Source organism: Haplochromis burtoni, unplaced genomic scaffold (assembly GCF_018398535.1).
Source record: "Haplochromis burtoni strain Fernald_Lab_line unplaced genomic scaffold, NCSU_Asbu1 Contig_157, whole genome shotgun sequence".
In the NCBI taxonomy this organism is placed as follows: Eukaryota; Metazoa; Chordata; class Actinopteri; order Cichliformes; family Cichlidae; genus Haplochromis; species Haplochromis burtoni.
In genome coordinates this window covers 240,845-245,628 of record NW_024582518.1, presented here as the reverse complement: position 1 = coordinate 245,628, position 4,784 = coordinate 240,845, and the positions used below count along the sequence as shown (strand labels likewise).

At 43.4% G+C, this 4,784-nt stretch overlaps 1 protein-coding gene across 1 annotated transcript in view; it reads right to left on the bottom strand.

Annotated features, from left to right (window-relative positions):
• The window catches only part of LOC102306635 (BCL-6 corepressor), a 105,238-nt gene extending 101,344 nt beyond the window's left edge, over positions 1 to 3,894 (bottom strand). The window contains exon 1 of the mRNA XM_005932714.2: positions 3,098 to 3,894. The gene's annotated coding sequence lies outside the window, so the exon portion shown is untranslated. The remainder of the gene's footprint in view (positions 1 to 3,097) is intronic.
• Between the last annotated feature and the right edge of the window lie 890 nt (positions 3,895 to 4,784).

The window sequence follows — 4,784 nt, the reverse complement described above, 5'->3', positions numbered from 1 at the left end:
ATATCGCCCAGCTCTACTAGAAAGTAATATTAATTAAATTCTAACAACAGCTTATCAAGCTTAAGTGCTGCTGTTGTTTAGCGCGACATCCACTGATTTCCTCTTTTTCCACTGGTTTTCCACTGGTTTTCTCTTTCTGGCGCAAAGTGGGCGATAAACAAACAGCTGATGGGACTTGCGACAGAAAAGCCGATCAGCTGATCATTGATCAGTTTCTTGATTGAAGCAGCAACAGGAGAAGGAGGGGGAGAGAATGAGAGAAGAAGAGGCAGCTGTGCAGCGTAAAAACGCAGAATAACTCCAGCTTTGTGTCTTTTTTTTCTAGCTGAAGTCCGGGACAAATCGCGTTCCTTTTCACCTCAATACGAAACGCGTAATATTTTCTCTGAATACGAGACGATTCCGTTCTCTAATAACTAACCTTATGAAAAAAATAAAGCACCCGCCCAGAAACTTCGTCATGCTAGCTAGTACGCAGTACGGATTTTTGTAACTGACTGTAAAAAGTCAGCACAACGAAAATAAACTCCACCTAAACTTGGTTCATATCTGACCCAGAGAGACTGCAGGTCATAACTTCTCACCTGAAGTTCAGTCCACCTGATACTCGGCCGGCGGCCACCTCGGGTCTCTTCTCCTCCTGCCTCATCTTTCCCACCTTTCCAAGTGGTGGAGACCAGCCACTTGCTAATGTTACTGAATCTGTGGAAGCTCTGGCATAGCCACCACGAAGCAACTGAGTTATTTTTACACATCTGCCAGCATCTGGCCAATCCACCGCCTTTCATTGTTTATACCATTACGTAAAAAAACCAAAAAAACATCGGCCCATAAAAACAAAAAATCACTATCGGCCCCCCGGGCAAATGCCCGGTATGCCCGATGGCCAGTCCAACTATGAGCACAAGGTTCTTTGCAGACCTTGTGTGTACAATTTTTTTAGAGTATAAACTCATTCTCAGAGTCTCTGTACTGAAGTCCACCTTCTGCGCGTGTCCGTCAGGACCTCAAAGAATGTTTTGTGGTGTCTGCAGGTGTCCACATGCAGGTCTTCAACTGAGTCTAACCCAGGGGTGGGCAATTCCAGGCCTGGGTCAGCACACCTGAATTACATGATTAGTTCGTTACCAGGCCTCTGGAGAACTTCAGGACATGTTGAGGAGCTAATTTAGCCATTTAAATCAGCTGTGTTGGTTCAAGGACACATCTAAAACCTGGAGTTGCTCACCCCTGGTCTAACCCCTGCTTAAGCCTGGTGGCTGGCATGAGTAACCCAGAAAGTAGACTGGGTGTGGATGAGGTTTCGTTCTGTCCTTTACATCAATTATACCAAGAACGCTTTGTAAGCAGTGCACATATGTTCTTTTATTCTGGAAATTGACTGGATTCTTTGTGCTGGTCCTGTGTTCGCCCTCTTTTGCTTTGTGCAGCAAAGGTGTTAATTTTACCTGGGATAAAAATAGTTTGTCACAATATGTGCATGCTCTCCACTCTGTCGCTTAAAACAGTGAAAGGTCTACTTTTTATTTACAGAGAGTAGCAGCGTCAGATAATCTGGTTAAATTCCAGTACAAAAGCCGCTTTGCAGACTCTCCACTTTTGAAAGGCTCCTGATGAGACTCAATGCCATACAGAGGACAAACCAAAGGTATGACTTCAGATGTACATACCCGGGATTCATGATGAGGAGTGCGTCAGATGTAATTGCAAGCTTTGCCGCAGTGATCAGCAGCTGCGCCAGAACTAAAGTATGAAACAGCCGCACTCGAGTATTCCCGGGTTGTGCTCCTGTGCACTCTTACCAAAATCAAAACTGCTTGACATGGATGACACTGCAGGTTGTGCGAATGCTGAAGTGGTCCAGAACAAGGAAGGGAGGCGACACCGGAGTTCACTAAGAACAGAAGAACTGCCAACAAAACCCCCCAAAAACCCCATCAAATATCAAAAGAATGTAGGAGGAGAACGCACAAATTTCATTGTTTTTAACACAGAGAACACACTGTAGTTCTCTGTCGCTGGCTGATGCACAAGCAAGAGTCGTCCACAGACCTGTGGCATCATATTTTTGATGCTGACCCCACCTGACAGCAGAAGCTTTTGGCCAGTAGACTGCCAGTTTGTGTCTGCACTCAGGCTGCCAACGAGCTTCCAACGCTGAACCATAATTTCCCCATTATGTAGGACTTTTACTTCTGCATAGAGCCCAGGTGTATCCTTCCCACATGGCCAACGACCTTGCTATTGCGAGCATTTATAGTTGTGGTGGTGAGCAAGTGCTGCTCTGCAATTTAGGTGATAAAACACAAGGCTGGTCGTGAACTTTCACTCTTCTAGTTGATCCATTCTCTTCCACTCAATTTGAAAAATGACAGCAGAAGAAGAAGTAGCTGGAAGTGTACGAGGAAACAACGGCAGGCAACTGTCTCCGCGCAATGTGTATCTACATTTCTGGGGAGGTGCATGTCAGGTTAGGGCGAAGGTATGTTACGACGTACCTGCAGCATAGGTTTACCGAACATGTTCCAAAAGTAACAACGAAACTACACCAATGAGAGGCAACGAAATGAACAGCATTGTTATGTGACACAAAAACATGGACGGCACACATCTCCAATGATGGTATCACACAAGTGATTTCATGAGAAACTTTAATGTGGAACGCTCTGAAAAGGTTATAACAAGTTATAACAAGGTCACAAGAAAAGCAGCAAATTCTTACATTTAGAAAACTCTAAAAGCTGTCCTGAAATAAAACACAAACGCACTAGGTCAGGAGATAGCGCTCTCTGCGCTTGTGAATGTGACAAAAAGTGCAATAAAAGTCATAAAAAAATGTCGGAGATGAGCAGGAAAATTCTCAAACTGCAGGAAAAAATTATATCAGCAATGTAAAGAATATTTTCTTCAGTCTGAGGAATAACTGAGTGTTTTAAAGTGAATTAAAAGCAGGATAATATGAAGACGTCAGTGTCTGTTTATTGGTGCAAAGTTATATACAGACATGTTAATCATCAGTGGAACATTAGAGGATTAACAGAAGAGTTTAAATGTAAACTTAGCTCTATTTTATTTCAAAGATAACTCTAAAACTTACCGTGTTCTTCTCCTGAGCTGTAAAATCCAGTATTTTCTTACTTCCGACTGAACATCCATCCGCTCCAAGCAGGTGAGATTAAAACGAAAAAAAAAAACAAAACCATCAAGGTAAATAAATCCACAAATCCATCCTCCTCATCGATCCGCCGCGTGCGGGCGCAGGACGGGGTCGTGTGCGCGCACGTGCACGCTCATGGACACGCTGTCACACACTCAGCGGGATTCGGTTTCCTCCCAGAATTAAATTAAAAATAAAAGAAGATTAAAAAAACGCTCCAAAGTCATTACGAAGAGCACGAGCGCGTCGTGTGCGCACGCGCACGCACAGGTCACAAACAAGGTGTCCCGTGCTGCGCAGCACTCCACTGGAAAAACGCCAAATTTAACCCCGAACAGCAGACACGTACACACACACACACTTACAAACACACAGACAACCGCGCACACCTGGGCACGCACCCACCGTCCTGCACACGTGCCGTCCAGTACCGGACTGAGCCCTGAGTGCGTATGTGTGTGTGTGTGTTTGTGTGTCCCTCCGCGGAGTCCCGACTGGGAGCGACAGCAGCAGATCAGATCCAAACACTTTGAGCCCCAAAACAAAAAACAAACAAACAAACAAACAAAAAAAAGGAGAAAAATATCACTCCGGGCGCCTCGCGCGCAGCTCGCAGGTTATTCCACCTTTCTTTTCTTTCTTTGCCGTCCCGTCGTCCGTGCGTCTGCTGGGTTTATCCCGCTCTTCCTCCACCTCCTCCTCCTCCTCCTCTCCACCCGCCGCTGTCTTTTCTGTTTTCCTCCACGCGAACACGGACTCCCTCTCTTTCTTTTTTTTTCTCTTTCTCTATGTCTTTCTCCGCCGCGCTCGCGCTCCACTGTCAAATTTCAGTCAATTAACAAATTTCGGTTCCGGTGGGAGATTCCAAAATAAAACCAAACCGTGTCGTTTGTGCCATTTTCATGTGAAAGTAACCGAGGTGGGAAAAAGTGTTTATTCATGAGGCAGTATTTTTTCTTTTATTGCTGTGGATGAAACAACAACAACAACAACAACAACAACAACAACAACAACAACAACAACAAATAAAAGCCACTGCAACCTAAATATAAAAACTTTAGTATATTAATTATTACAATTCTTAAAAAAAATCCAGCACAGGACTCTCAAATATCTGTTATCCATAAGGCACTTTCTATTCCATATGTATCACAAAATGAACAGAGAGGCATAAACATATAAATACAATAAATAAGAATAAGCATGATCAATAAAAACAAACTAAAAGAAAATAATAGAGGAGTGAAAATGACAAAAAAAATATTAAAGCCTTAAGCCTGACTGAAATTTGATGAGGTGATCAGAAGAGAAGCCAATAACAAGGAGAACCATCCACAGAAGAGTGAAACTTATTTTTAAACACTTGATTAAAATCAAAGGTAATAAACCCAGCAAGCAACAAAAGTAAACAACATTTCAGACGAGAAACTAGATGACAAACAAGAGTGTTCTGAGTTTAAAGGAGTGGTTTGAAACCCTGCACCTGATGTGATCCAGTGTTCTGCTTTTAGCAGGCTGAAGCAGAAGAGTTAAAAACAGATTCACCTGTATCACTTTCTGATATATATGGCCCTGCAGATCCTTTCTAGATAAAACCTGTGTTTCCCTCCTCAGTGCACATTGTAAA